The sequence below is a fragment of the Ochotona princeps genome, chromosome 10, assembly GCF_030435755.1.
Source record: "Ochotona princeps isolate mOchPri1 chromosome 10, mOchPri1.hap1, whole genome shotgun sequence".
In the NCBI taxonomy this organism is placed as follows: Eukaryota; Metazoa; Chordata; class Mammalia; order Lagomorpha; family Ochotonidae; genus Ochotona; species Ochotona princeps.
In genome coordinates this window covers 66,922,653-66,938,794 of record NC_080841.1, presented here as the reverse complement: position 1 = coordinate 66,938,794, position 16,142 = coordinate 66,922,653, and positions in this window count along the sequence as shown.

Sequence of the window (16,142 nt, the reverse complement as noted above, 5' to 3'; positions counted from 1 at the left end):
AAACTTTCAGCATCTCAAGTCACAAAATAAACTGCCAAAATTCTAGTTTGGATGTAAATAATACACTCAAATACTGTTGCAAGTTTTAAGATGCCTACTGCGTGTGCTCTCAACATGGTGTCACATCCTTGTACACAACACGACATGGATGGATCCCTGTCTTGTTCCACAGCGAAACGCGGGACAGTCTGTGTCCAATGCTTTGGCCAAGGTTGCGACAAAGGAGCTAGAGGAAAACGTGACAGGGAGCGAAGCTCCCTCTGCAATCAGAGCCTCTCGTGGGAAGCTCTGCCCGCACCTTTCCTCATGCAGCTCCTGGAGGGTCCCCACGCTCCAGCCGCCTCTCCAGCGAGTCCTCAGGGCACCAAAGCTCTGGGATTCCGCGAGGACAAGGAGAGCTGCCCACGCACACAAGCAGAGCGCTTCTAATGCTTCAAAAACCAGTTTCCCAGGCGTCTGATCCACCGCCCAGGGAGCGGGGGTTTGGGATGCTTGGCACTTACCATCCCACGGGGGCGGTCTTCCCTCTCCTGGCAATTCTGGTGAATTTCTGAAACTGGGATTCCAAATTCAGGTTCACACAACTTGGAACCCCAAACTGAAATGTAGCCCTGGATCCTGCACCTCGGTCAGGATGGATGGAGATTAGAATCAAGACTGCTGTGTGAAGGATAAAAATTAACTGGTTTTCAGCAGTGTTATAATCATTATTGCTAAATGGCAGTACTTTCTAACTTCATCTACAGCAATCAAATATCCCCAAAACATATTGACAAATTACTTCGAATTATAATAGATGAAATCAGACGAAAGAACAAAGCAGTAGACATTATAATTTCAGACTGAAACACATTACAAAGCTGCAGTAATCGAGAGATCTTGATATTACTGAAAGAAGAGATGAACATATCAATGGAACAGAAAAGAGAAGCAAGAAACGTACACACAGGGCACTGATACTTTCAAAGGAAAAGGCACAATTGAATGAAACAGGAAAAGCCTGTTCCACAAATGACAACAGAAGAATTGAAAACCATCTGGAAAAAAGGAACACAAACATATCAGCTCACCACGAAAGTAACACGTAGACTTGGACTCTTGAATTAAAAATTGTGAAACTCATAGCAAGAAGAAACAGAGAAGGAAATCTACATGGCTTTGAGTTTTTAAATACAGCATGAAAAGCCAACTCATGAAAGGAAGCAATGAATATATGTTAAAAAAATAATAATTGATAAGACTATACATCTGTTTATAAAATTATAAAATAGAACAAAATCCTTTTTTAAGATTTATTTTATTTTTATTGGAAAGTCAAATACATGGAGAGGAGAGACAGAGAGGAAGATCTTCCCCCCATTGATTCACTCCCCAAGTGGCTGCAATGGCTGGAGCTGAGCCGATCTGAAGCCAGAAGCCAGGAGCCAGGAGCCAGGAGCTTCCTCCCAGTCTTCCACACAGGTGCAGGTGCGGGCCCATATGAGATCCTGGCACATTCAAGGCAAGGACTTTAGTTGCTAGGCTACCATGCTGGATCCCTGAGAAAATGCTTTTTAAAAACATCTGGGGGTGCAGCGTGGTGGCCTGGTGGCTAAAGTTCTCGTCTTGGACACGCCGGGATCCCATGTGGGCATCGGTTCTAATCCCAGCTGCCCTATTTCCCATCCAGCTCCCTGCTTGTGGCCTGGGAAACCAGTCAAGGATGGCCTAGAACCTTGAGACTCTCCTCCCATGTGGGGGACTCTGAGGAGGCTCTGAGCTCCTGGCTTCGGATCAGCTCAGCTCCAGCCATTGTGACCATTTGGGGAGTGAATCAGCAGATGGAAGAGCTTCCTCTCTGTCTCTCTTCCTCTAGATCCATCTGATAATGTTGATAATATTGTTGATAATATCTGATTTATTGATAAAAATTAATAAATCTTAAAAAAAACACATCTGGGATTGGGGTCCAAGTAAGCCTAAGCAGCAGCATGGGTGTCTGGATCCCCAGCCATGTGACTGTGACTGGGGGTACCTGTGTTGACCCAGGCTTCATGTTGGGGATCCTAGCTCCCCATCCACCACTGCTAGGCAAGGGGAGTTTCCTGGGCTTGGGTGGCCAGAGCTCCAACTGGCTCCAGGATTCACCCACTGGCAGCCCAACAGCAAGCTCTGGGGTCTTGGGGTATGGAATTGCTGCCTAAAGACATCCATGGATAAGACCACTGTACTTGTAGGTGAGAATTGAATCCTGAGGAACACCCAATGACAGGGCCACTGTACTTGCTGGTAAAGTAGGGGACCAAGGAGTTCCCTAAGCTCTTCCATCAGCATCTCTCTAGCACACCGGTGGGTCCATGGGTCAGTCCTACTTAGTCTACTTCCTGTCCTAGCCAGAACAGTGGTCTTTCCTGACCAGTCCTTACCCATTCTGGTTCTTGTTGTTGGGTGCTACAGGCCAGCCAAGCCTGGTCTACACCCAGACACAGCTCATGTGTGGCTCCAAAGGGGCAAAAATCTAGCCCAGCCCATCTTACACCCACCCTGGTTCTCATGATCACCAGAGGGTGCTGGAGTCCAGCCCAGTTTGGCACATCCTAGACCCAGTCCAAACCCATGCCAAGGGATCCTGCAATCGTGTCCAGACTAGATCACAGCCCCTATTCCAGCTCTTGTACTCACTAGTAGGAACCACAACCCAGCCAGGGTGTCCTATTAGCTCCCCAGCCAAGCCTGTTCCCAGCCACAGATCTTACGCACACCAGTGGTTGCTCTGATCCAGCTTGGCATAGCCCCTCACCTGTCTTGGCCTTTGCCTTTAGGTGCTGTAGCCTAACCTCACCCAGCCAGCCCCTAGTCCCAAGTCTTGCTGGCGGGTGTTGCAATCTGGCCCTGCTCAGTCTGCTCTCATTCATGGCACATGTAAACCAATAAGTAGGATAGCCTAGCCCAACATGACTTGCATTCCATCCTGGTTTCTGCAGTTGGCAGTGTGCTAAGGTTTGCTCAGCCGTGCCCTGTCTGCCCCTTCAAAAAGCAATCCACACACTCGCCAGCAGATGGAGCTATTTTGCCCTGTCTATCCAATACACAGGCCTGGACCACATGCTCACCAGCAGGAACTGTGGCCCACCAGGAGAGTTTTCCAAGTTCTCCCGTTTGGCCCACTCCCAAATCCAGATCTTGTGCATGCCATTGGGTGCTAGACCCTTACCCAGTATAGGCTGCCCCCTCTATCCTGGCCTTTGTACTGGCTGGTGGATGTTGCAGCCCGGCCCACCCCGCACCCTATTTTAAGAAGTCCATGTGAGTGCTGCAGCCTGGACCTGCTCAGCCCGTTCTCAGACACAGTGCCTGTGAATGTCAGTGGGTTCTATGTTCTTGCCTAGCTCAGCCCATCACCACCCTAACTCTTAAGCCAGCCAGCAGGACTTATAATTCCACAGGATTAGGCCCCCATATTCCCCACAGAATCTACCCCCAGACCCGGTTCTCTTGCATGCTGGTTAGTGTCATGGCCCAGCCTACTGTGACCTGTCCCCTGTTCCGACACGCAAGTGCTCAGAACCCAGAATACTCTAACTGCCTACTACCAAGTCTGACTCCTCTCTTATTGCAAGACAAGAATTGAGGTTGCTGCAGTATTTTGGGTCAAAAAAACCCTACAACGAAGCCAGGAGCCAGGGGCCTCCTCCAGATCCCCCATGAGGGTGCAGGGTCCCAAGGTCTTCTGCATCCTCAACTGCCTTCCCAAGCGACAAGCAGGGAGCTAGATGGGAAGTGGGGCAGCTGACATTAGAACCAGTGCCCATATGAGATCCCAGGGCGTGCAAGGCAAGGACCCAGACCACCAGACTACTGTGCCATTTTTAATGCACTTTTTTTTATTTATTGCATTGCACTATGTGACACAGTTTCATAGGCTCTGGGATTCCCCCAAGCCCTCCCCGTGCCCTCCCCCCATGGTGGATTCCTCCACCTTGTTGCAGTATTACAGTACAAATTCAGTCAAGATTCTTTCTTTGCAAACAAATTCCAGGCATAGAGTCTAGCATCTTATTGTCCAGATAAATTCAACAGTTTCTTGGGGAGACCATCTCTGGTCTGAAGGTAGAGCTGGCAGAATATCATCCTGATCAATTGAAAGCCCCAACATAACATCAACAGCAATTTACAACATTTAATGCAATTTTTTTAAAAAAGTTTGTTTTCATCTTTTTTGAAAGACAGAAAGAGAGATTTTCCATCTATAATTCATACCCCAAATCCTACAACAGTCAAGACTAGGCCTGGCCAAAGCCAGGAACCAAGAGCAAATTACCCTCAGGAATATCAGGGACCCAAGTACTTGAGCCACCACCTACTGCTTCCAAGAATGAACTTTAGCAGGAAGTTGGTTTGGAAACAGAGCCCAGACTATAGCCAGGTATTCCAACTTGGGATAAGAGCATTCTAAGAGGTGACTAATGGTTACAACAAATGCCCACTTGTTTCAAGAATTCTTTTTGAAAGCTCCATTCTGTCGTCCAAAATAGCTATTCAGTGTACATTTCCTCCTGATTCATAAAAGATTAACCATTTCCCCGTACCATCACCAACTTTTATTGTTTGATTATTTTATTCCAGCCATCCTAAAAGGTATGAGATGATATCAAACAGTGACTTTGATTTGTGTTTCCCTGATGATTCATGATGTTGAACATCTTTAGTGTTACCGATTAAGCATTTTTATGTCTTCATGTCTCCTTTGAAGAAAACTTGCTCACTTTTTAAATTTTGTTTTTATTTTTATGTATTTCAAAGAGAAAGAGAAAGAGACAGAGCAGTAAGATCTCCCAGCTGTCCATTCCCCAAATGCCCCCAACACATGGGAATGGACCCAGCCAAAACCTGAAGCACAGACCACAAGCCAGTTCTGCTATATTGCTGGCAGGGACTCAGGTATTCCAATTCACTCCCTAAAAGTCTACAACAGCCGGGAATGGGCCAGAGTTGAAGACAGGAGCCAGAAGTGTAATTCAGATCTCCAACAGGAGTGGCAAATTCAATTTTTTTAAGATTTATTTTTCTTGAAATGTCGGATATACAGAGAGGAGAAGAGACAAGAAAAATCTTTCATCAGATGATTCACTCCCCAAGTGGCCGCAATGGCTTGCAGCTAAGCCAATCCCAAGCCAGGAGCCAAGAGCATCTTATGGTCTTCCCATGCAGGTACAGGGTCCCAACGTTTTGGGGCCATCCTCGGTGACTTTCCCAGGCCAAGGGCAGGGAGCTGGATGGGAAGCGGGCTTCCAGAATTAGAACCAGTGCCCATATGGCACATAAAAGGTGAGAACTTTAGACACTAGGCTACTGCACTGTGCCCCAAATTCAATTATTGAGCCATCACTATTTCTAGGTTCTGCCATTGATAGGAAATCTGGATCTGAAGGTAGAAACTAATCCCAAGCACTCTGATGTACGATGCCTGAGTTTTAGTGCTATGCTAAATGCCTACTTCCTGTAGTATTATTAATTTTAATTTACTTACTTATTTGAGAAATGTAAAGGCAGAGAGATAGAGACATACACCTTCCAGTTCATTCTCGAAGCTCCCACCATGACCTTGGAAAGGAGCCAGGAGCATCTTCCAAGTGTCTCCCTGAGCAGCAGGAATCCAACTGCTTGAGCTCTCAGTGCTGACTCCCAAGGCATCAGCAGGAAGCTGGAGTTGGGAATAGGAGCCCAGTGTGAAGCCTAGCCACACGGGATGCAGGCATCTTCAGGGCAAGGCAAAGGCCCATACCTACAGCATCATTTCATGTTTATGCATTGCTATTTTTCAGCGTTGTTCATTTCAAGTGAAGATGCACACACAGTGAGAGACAAGCAGATGCAGAGAGAAAGCTCACACACTGGTTACTCCCTCGCAAGTACCAGGGTCGGGCCTGAATGAAGCTGCAAGTCAGGAACTCACTGTAGGTCCCTACATGGTTGACACAGACCCTAAGAACTTGAGTCACCACCTCCTGCCTCCCACTGTTGGCATTACTAGGAAGCTGGGGTTGGGAATGGAGCTGGGATTCAAACCCAGACATTCCTATATGGATTCAGGTGTCCCAAAAGCAACTTCTTGATTGCTGTGCTAAGCAGCCTCCTACCCACAAATCCAGTAATATCCTTTTAAAACCAACTTTGTCTTTATTTTGTTTTTTCAGATTTTTTTTATTATTATTTAACTTCATTAATTACATTGTATTATGTGACACAGTTACATAGATACTTGGGTTCTCCCCACCCCTCCCCAAACCCTCCCACCATGGTGGATTCCTCCACCTTGTTGCATAACCACAGCTCAAGTTCAGTTGAGATTCCCCCATTGCAAGCATACACCAAACATAGAGTCCAGCATCTTATTGTCCAGTCAAGTTCAACGTCTTCAGATTTTTTTTTAATTCACTCAGGGTCTTTAATGTTTTCTTACAATCTTTAGAGCTGATTTTTCTATTTCTGTGAAGAACGGCAGTGGGGGTTTTGACAGAAATGCATCAAAATTCTGTTTTGTTTGGATAGACTTGTAAGCACTATAAATCTGATCCGTGAGCATGGAATATCTTTCCATACGTTTGTGTCTTATTCAGTTTTTGTCACCTGTGCTTTATGGTTTTTCAGGGCTGCATCTCATCTGGTTGAATTTATTTCTAAGTAACTTTTACTATCATAAATGTCATTTTCTCTTGATTTCTTTTTTAGTTAGATTGCCATTTGTAAAAGTTCTAATGATTTTTACATTTTGATTTGCACACTACAAGTTTACTAATTCATTTCATAATTTTTTTCTTTAGAGATCAATTTTCTTTCTTTCCTTCTTTTTTCTTCCTTCCTCCCTTCCTTTCTTTCTCTTTCTTTCTCTCTTTCATATTCCCTCTTTCTCTCTCTGTTCTTTCTCTCTTTCTTTCTTTCTCTTTCTTTCTTTCTTTCTTTCTTTCTTTCTCTCTTTCTTTCTTTCTTCCTTTCTTTCTTTCTTTTGTTTAAAAGAGGAACAGAGAGAGGAGAGGAGAAAGAAAGAGATCTTTCTTCCATTGGTTCACTCCCAAAATGACTACAATGGCCTGAGTTGGACCAATCCAAAGCCAGGAGTTTCCACCAGGTCTCCCATGTGGGTGCCCTTCTCAACTACCTTCTCAGCAATTATCAGGGAGCTGGATCAGAAGTGGAGCAGCCAGAGCTCAAACTGCCACCCGTATGGGATGCTGATACTTCAGGTGAAGGCCTAGCCTACTGTGCCACAGTGCTGGCCCCAGAATTCATTTAGTAATTTTTATAGGTATATGTGTGCAGTCCTTGGGGGTTTTTGTTTTCAAGTTTTTTCATTTGGTTTTGTTTTTTTACATTTATACATAGAAAATAGAGATATTTCGTGATATCACTTGCCAATACTACCAATACTGTGTTTCATGGTAGTGGCAAGAGTGAACATATTTACCCTGTTCCAGATGTTAATGGAAACGCTTTCAGTTTCCCCATTTATTATTATGCTGAGTTTTTCCCAAGTAGCTTGTATCACACTGAGGAACTTTCTTTCTACATCTAAATTCTGGAGAATTAGGAAAGGATGGTGGACTCTGTGCAGTGTTTCTCAGCATCAGTTGAGACAATCACATGATTTTTATCTTTCCAGCTTTGAACAAATCCACTGACTGATTTGTGTATTTTGAACCAGAAACTCATGCCTGAGATAATTTCACTTGGTCAAGATATTTAGCCTTTTTGGTGTTGTTGCATTAGTTGGCTAATATTTTATTGAGGCTTTCGCCATCGCTATTCATCACAAAGACTGGATATAGTTTTACTTTCTTGTGATGCCTTTGGCTTAGGGATCAAGGTGATGTTGACATAAAATGTGATAGAAGTTATTCCATCTGTTTCAATCATTTGAAAGGAAAATTATCCAAGATTATTTTTTAATTTTTTTGTAGCTTTCTTTTTTTACATTTTATTACTATTATTATTATTATCATCATCATCATTTTATGATAGAGTTCCATAGGCTCCTGGTATTTCCCTTATCCCAACCCCAATTCCCCCCCACACACCTAATTCCTCTATATCATTACTAAAATATAGATCTTCATACACAGTCATATGTCCATCATTGCAGACATGGACAATGGCAGAGAGTCCAGCATCCTATTGTCAAGATATAGCAAACAGTTTCATCGTAAGTCCATCTTTGTCTGGAAGTAGAAATGCATACTACATTGTATCCTCACATCTGGATATGTTAGTCTCCATTTCACAGCTACTGTACATCCCCTGAAATGAAAAGTCATACTACAAAATCAACAATAGAAAGAAAAATAGAAATTTACAATGCCATGAAGTTGAATAACATGTTACTAGATATGACAGTCTCCATTACACAGCTACTATACATCCCCTTAAATGAAGAGCCACAAAACAAAATCAACATCAGGAAGAAAAAAGAAATTAACAACACCAAGAAGTTAAATAACATGCTACTAAATGACTAACATGTAGCTGGAAAAATGAAAATCATGAACCTTCTTGAAGAAAATGATGCTATTGTATGATCTATGAGTCATTGAATAATCAGAAGAAAGTGTTTTGAAGAAGTGAGACTAACAGAAAACATCAAAACTCATGCAAAATAGTTTCCACTGATTTTTGTTGATGAAATGTGTCTCTTCTAGACAGCAAATAGATGGGTTTTGTTTTTTAATCCAGTCTACTAATTCATGACGTTTGATTGCGCTTAAGCCATTTACAGTCAGGGTTAATATGTATGGGTGGTACATTGGTCCTGCCATTTTAGGAATGGGTTGTTCATTGGTTTAGTCTTCTGTCATTTTACTGGGATATTCTTCCCATTTACCTTTGGTTTTGGTAGGTGCTATTCTTCTTCTCTGTCAAGAGAACATCTTGAAGCATCATTTGTAGGGCAGGTTTGGAAGAGGCAAATTCTTTTAACTTTTCTTTACTGTGGAAGAATTTTATTCTGTTTTCAAAGACAAAAGAAAACTTTGCTGGATATGTTACCCTAGGCCAACCATTGTTTTCTTTTAGAATCTGGAGTATGTCACTCCATTCTCTTCTTGCCTATAGAGTTTCCTGGGAGAGATCTCCTGTGAGCTTAATTGGCATTCCTTTATATGTCAACTGATTTTTTTCACGTGCACATTTAAGGATCTTTTCCTTATGTTCAATTGAAGAGAGCTTGGTGATCATGTGTCGTAGTGATGATCTCTTTTGATCAAGCCTGTTGGGAATTCTGTGCCCTTCTTAGATCTTGTTTCCCAATTCTTTCTGTAGATTAGGGAAATTTTCCCTTATTATTTCATCAAATGTATCTGTGAAACCAGTTTCTTTTTCTGCACCTTCTGGAACTCCCATAACTCTTATATTTGGCCTCTTAATAGTGTCTTTCAATTCTTGAATACTTTTTTTTGGCCTGATCCAGCTCTGCTTCTAGCTTTTTGTTTGTTTCCCCCTGATGACAGGAAATATCTTCCAATTCTGAGATTCTTTCTTCTGCTTGATTCATTCTATTTTGGAGACTCTCCATTGTACTTTCAATTTGCTCTACTGTGTTCTTAATTTCTGATATATCTGCCTTGATTTGCTTTATTGGTGCTATTGCTTGTGTAAAATATTCCTTAAATTCTTTGAACTCTTGTATGTGCTTCTCATTGTTGATCAGAAGCTTTAAAATGAGTTTCATGAATTCTGTGTCCCCCATTTTCTCGATATCTTCCTCAGTTAACTCTAAGGTTGGCATAGGGTTTTGCTCCTTAGCAGGGGAGTTTTCAGTAATATTCATTGTGCCTGTGTCTCTTCTTTTCGCTACTTGGTCATTACAGAGACTTCTCCTTGGGGTAGATTTCTAAACTGTGTCACCCACAGGTCTACAGTGCAATTTTACATATTATAGTTGATACACAACTTTTTGTTTGCAGCCACTTGTGCCACTCCCTCCAGCAAGTTCCAGGTCTGGGTCTTATGTTAGATTTGCACCAAAAACTCTGTAGCCCCAACTCCTGGCTCACTAGTCTCCACCTCCTGTGATACCGTGCTGAGGCTACACTGTTGTCTCTGCAACCTTTCTCCCACTTCCGGATTAAGGAGACAGCAGGTGTCCTATATAGCTAGGTTGTTGGTGACGCTGATCTTGTCGGAACTCGTTAGATGTTAGGTCTGGGTGCCACACGGACCTATTTTGACCCATACGATGCCAAAGTCAGGATTATTTTCTGTGAAACCGGTACATCCATGGAACTCAATGAGTTCTGGAGAGCTCATAACATACGCAGTTCCCTGCAGTCTAAAGCTTTTGCCACAGTGTACAAAATGGCGCCTAACATACCACTACTAGAGTTCTTGATCTGCTGGCTGTCAGATCCAAGGGCTATCCAGACCTGTCTTGGGTGGAACCTGTAGAATGCCATGTTGTTGTATCTCAGTGAGTCAGAAATGAGTTCACTCCCAGCTCAGTGCATGCTCAGTCCTTTCCCTTGCCTTTGCCTCCTTATGCAAAATGGTGCCCAATTCAGCTGTAGGGGGCTGACTGGGCTGTGAAATCCACCCTGTTTTCACACTACCCATCTGGGATCTCCTGCTCTGTCTCTGCTCCTGGTCAAATCAAACAGGCCAGCATGACAATTCTGTGTCTGGGTTCACCTCCCAAGCTCCCAGTGAAGGTCTCTTCTCACCTTGTTGCTGGTGGAGTTCTGGCTGCTGGTAGAGTTCAGATTGCCACTTGCTGAATGCTGCTGGAGTATCAGTCACTGCAACACCACACCACTGTATCCGCTGCTTTCCTATGTCTGTCAGTCTCCAGGTACCCCTCTGCTGTTGTTCTGTCCTCTCCTATTTCCTGGAACGTGTCCTCTCCGCTTCATCCTGATTAAATGTTTTTCCGTCCGTTTAAATGTGTCCTTACCCTATTCCGCCATCTTGATTTCTTACCCAAGATTAGTTTTGTAAGAGTAATCTACTCCTACATAAAGACATTGTGGGGGCAGCATTGTGGCAAAATGGGTTGAGCCTCCAACATCAAGGCTGGCATCCTGTATTGGTGCCTGTGTGAGTTCCGCATCTGATCTCACTCCTTGCTAATGCTTCTGTGAAAGCAATGGAGTATGACTCAAGTGCTTGGATTCTTGATTCCATGTGAGAGAGCCAAAAGAAACTCCCGGCTCCTGACTTTGGCCTGGCCCAGCCCCAGCCGTTGTGGCAATTTGGGGAGTGAATCAGTAGATGGAAAATCTCTCTCTCTGTTTCTCTACAAATAAATTTTAAAACTCTTTAGAGGAAAAGATTCCTCTATGGCTGGTTCTATGGTGTAGTAAGTTAATCTTCTGTCTGAAGTACTGCCATCCCATATAGATGCCAGTTCAAGTCCTGACTGATCTACTCATCCAACTCTCTGCTTATGGCCAGGGAAAGCAGCAGAGAATGGCTCAAGTAGTTGGGATTCTGCACCTAAGTGGGAGACCCAGAAGAAGTTCGTGGCTCCTGGCTTCAGATAGGCTCAGCTCCAGCCATTACAGTAATCTGGGGAGTGAACCAGCAGATAGAAGATCTCTCTCTCTTTCTCTTTCTCTCTAACTCTGCCTTTCAAATAAAATAAATATATACTTTTAAATGTGGCAATTCCACCCAGGCCTCTCACATGAGAGGCAGATCCCAGTACATTGGATATTACCACTTCTTCCCAGGATACAGATCAACAGGAAGCTGTGTCAGCAGCCAGAACCAGACATTAAGTCCAAATATGCTGACATGGGATCTGTGTGTTTAAACTGGTGTCTTCTTCAATAGGCCATAAGTCTACCCCTCTCTTCCTTCTATTTGTTCAGTTTCCTCATTTGTTATTCACTTGCTCATTTATTTGTTTCTGACCCAGCTGTGGTCAGTTGTGTTTTTCTTTTTTTGTTGTTGATTTTTTCACAATGCAATTTTGTAGGCATAAGGATTCCTCCCTCTTTCTCCCCATCCTTCTTCATTTCCCCCAACCTTGCTGTTTTCCCTTAGTACAAGTTACAAGCTTAACACAACATGATAAGTACAGGCAAAGGTAGAAACCCTAGTATCATAGCATAGAGGTGTATTTACAAGTTTCATTGGGAGTCTTGCTTTTATTGGGAAGTAGAGAACTTTACACACACATAGATATATGTGTGTGTGTATGTATGTATATATGTATATGTTAGTATATGCACATATTTTACATGTACATATAAATATATTGTACTTTGTATATTGTCTGTCTTACATGATAGAGAATTATGATATTTGCCCATTTGGGACTGGCTTACTTCATGAAGCATGATGGAACGTTGTCTTCAGTAATGGCTGCAATGGTGGTGTCTCATGTGCCTCAAGTTTCCATGCAGCCTGTATTAGTACCATGAGTGAATAGTATGCATGCAGGAGTAGGTGCAATATCTGGCAATAAATAGTAATTTGAACTGAACATATGTGATGTGGTAAGAGAACTGACCACAGTATCAAAACAAAATAGTCTACCTGGGGGAAGCCAGAGGAACTTAAAACACCTGCTGAGGGAGCCAGCATTGTGACACAGTAGGTAAAGCCACTGCCTGTTTCACTGGCATGCCTTATAGGCATTGACTGTATCCCAGCTGCTACACTTCTGCTCCAGCTCCCTGCTGATGATCTGGAAAAGCAGCAGAAGATGGCCCAAATGTTCGAGTCCCTGCCCCAATATGGGAGACTTGAAATGAAGCCCCAGGCTCCAGGCTGCAGCTTGGCCTAGCCCTAACTATTGCAGTTATCTGGGGTGTGAGCCAGTGGATGGAAGACCTCTCTCTATCTGCTTCTCTTTCCTCTTACTATTACCCTGACTTTCAAGATAAATTTTTTAATGTATTTTTATTTGAAAGACAGTGTCACAGAGATAAAGAGAGATAAAAAGAGATCTTCATTCTGCTGGTTCACTCCCCCAGATGGCCACAACAGTCAGAATTGAGTTCATCTGAAATCAGGAGCCAGGTGCTTCTTCTGGGTTTCCCAAAGTGGTACAGGTGTCCAAGAACTTAGATAATCCTCCACTGCTTTCCCAGATCATAAACAATGGAAACTAAGCCTACTATAACACTGCACTTGCCCCTCGAAATAGATCTTTTATTTTAGAAAAAACATCTATTGAACATCTGTTATCTAAATGGCTGTGGAAGGAGTACAGATCTGATTCTGGAAACCCTTACTATTTTTAAAAAGATTTACTTATTTTTATTGGAAAGGTAACTTCACAGAGGCTGAAAGACAAAGAGTTTCCATCCATTGGTAGCTGCAACAGCTGGAACTGAGCCAATCTGAAGCCAGGAGCTTCTTCCAGGTCTCCCACATGGGTGTAGGCGCCCAATGACTTGGGCCGTCCTCTGCTGTTTTCCCAGACCACAAATAGGGAGCTGGATGGGAAGTGGAGCAACTGGGTCACAGACAGGTGCCCATATGGGATCCCAGTGCTTGAAGGGGAGGATTAGCCAAATGTGTCATTGTGTCAGACCTAGAAACACTTACTACTGTAATTCTAGAACTAAAGAATCTTACTGTGCCATACGTAAAGAACCAGTGTGTCTTGAGAGATAGTAAAGTGCCATTGTTGCTGCCCGCTTTATTACAGAATCAACCCTGCATGCCATAATCAAAGCTGAAGCAGGAAGAGGCCACCCCAAGGTCCACAGCCCCATTTTCTACAACCAGAAAATCGAGACAGGATAAAAAGATCTTTGATATGTGTAGATTCCAAATAAGGAGAGAGAGAGAGAGAGAGAGAGAGAGAGAGAAACCAAATTCAAAAAGTAAGAGGATCTTGTCTGTATTTCCTTGAAAACATGACTTCTACAACCTGACACAATGTTTGGAGAGGTGACAGAAAAGCAATATCAGGATGTGATTCTCTTGAAATTGATGAAGTCGCTTTGTACTTTCTTTCAAAGAAAGAGACAAAGCAAGCAAAGCAATTACGAAAGAGGAATTGGGAAACCTTAAAAAGCATAGCCAACAATGTGGCTAAACAGGTTCTTCTGCTTAATCTGAAGTCCAACACTATCTGATGGATACCCCAACCTTCACAGAAGATGGACAAAGAAAATACATTTATTTGCCTTCATAAAATGCTTTTGGCTTTAGAAAGAAAAAGAAGAGAAACAAAAGAATTTACTGGGAGAAGATTATTGAATAAAAATAGAGAACATTTTCAGATACGTTTAGATGAATTACATGAACATGGACAACTACATTCTATGTCATCTTGTGCAATAATGTTCAACTGTTAGTTCTAACACTGAGTTCACCAATGTGTGTGGTCAGCCTAGATCAGCCGTGCTTGATCCTCTCAAGTGTTTATGTTGAGGATCGTAAAGCACATAACCATTTTTTAAAATGAAGAGATAAAGAATTTGTTATTGAAGTGAACACTACTTTGGAAGATTTTTGTGGCAGAGTTAAATTTAGGAAACATCAAGTTGATTTTCTGAAGTTCACCAGCAAAGCAGAAACATGTGGATATGAAAAGACAGAAGAGGCTCTGAAGATGAAATGAAATGAATCCACGGGTTTTTAAAATTTCTTTTGTTGGAGAAAGAGAAGAGTATGTGCACAACCTCCCCTCCTGAAGCTGCAACATTTCAGACAGGATAATGACACCCTGTATTCTGTTCTCTTCTTTTCCTTCCACAAGCTGCGTGGAAATGTTCTATCAGCTCTAAAAACAAACAAACAAACAAACGAAAAGCTTCGCTTGATGTAGTTACAAAATCATTATGGATAATGACCCAAGGCCATTCCCTCTTCCCCCAGAACTTCCAATTCTTGTCCTCTCAAATTGTATGTGCTGAATAAAAAGCCTGAGTTTGAAGAACCAAAAAAAATTCCTTTTGTTGCTTTTTTAATGATGCAGTTCCACAGGTTCATGGATTTCCCTTGTTTCAAAAATACTCCTGCCTCCTGCCCCCGCTGATTTCCGCTATGTTGTTACAACAGTTACAAGTCCATCATTCTGCTATGTAAGTGTGTCCTGACATTTTAGGAATAGACAATGGTAGAAAGTCCAGCATCCTTTAGTCAAGATATATTTGACAGTTGCATTGGGAGTCCTTCTCTTATTTGGGAATATAGATGCATATGCAATGTATCGTCAGTTGTTGCTATGCTAGTGTCCACAGTGTGTTGAAGCAAGTGCACCTGCTACAGAACTGAATACTGTCTGAGAAGCTACCTGGGAGATACTTGTAAAAAGTCAGCATTTGAGCGCATAACCCTAGAATCTGAAATAAAAACAATAGGTAAGTAGTTTACGCGTGTGCTTGAACGCTAATGTTAGCCTCCCTGTTCAAAGGACAATAAGGACCGTAGGAACTGTAAAAGGCACCACAAGTCATGTTCCTGCTCTGGTTAAGCACCAGGCTCAGATGCGATGACAGCCGTTCAAAGAGAAGCAGAGATCAGTGTGGATTCTGCTGCAGAGCATTCTTGCCAGGCTGAGTCTGGGAGAAATTATACAAAGTGAGAAGAGGGGACATAAATATGACTCTCCAAGACCAGATGCTGAGCATGAGAAGGCTAAGAAAGAAAAAATCAGGAAAGCAAGAAAGACCTAGACATAGAACAGAATCAGAACATCAGTCATCCAAGAAAAGGACTGAACAGGGTTCTGGGAACGGAGCCTTCTGGCAGTGAAGTGAGCAAAGGGGAACAGCTGGAAGAACTGGGGGAGCAACAGATTATACCAGATCGTGTTATTTACAGTGTGATTGACATGATGATTCTGACTGGAGTTAAATTTAAAGTACACTTGATCTTAATTACCACAGGGTAAAAAGTATGTTAAAGTATGGTGGATGTGGAAAAATAACTTGAAACTAAGTTCCAATTCTGTGTCAAGTGTCATTTTCAGACCTTCTTAGAACCATTTCTGTAACTTTTTCACAGGTCACTGCAGGATGGATTTGAGGTGGTAATTTACTGATTTAAAAAATAGTACTCTGCCATGCCTCAGGTAGTGCATGTACCTCACAGATAGTACAAATACATTATAAGGGAAGTATCCAAATTCACCCCTACTCTCCCGTACAACACTGTCATTCCACTTATCCATAAGCTATCTGTATTCTTGAATTCATTATTGTTACTATTAT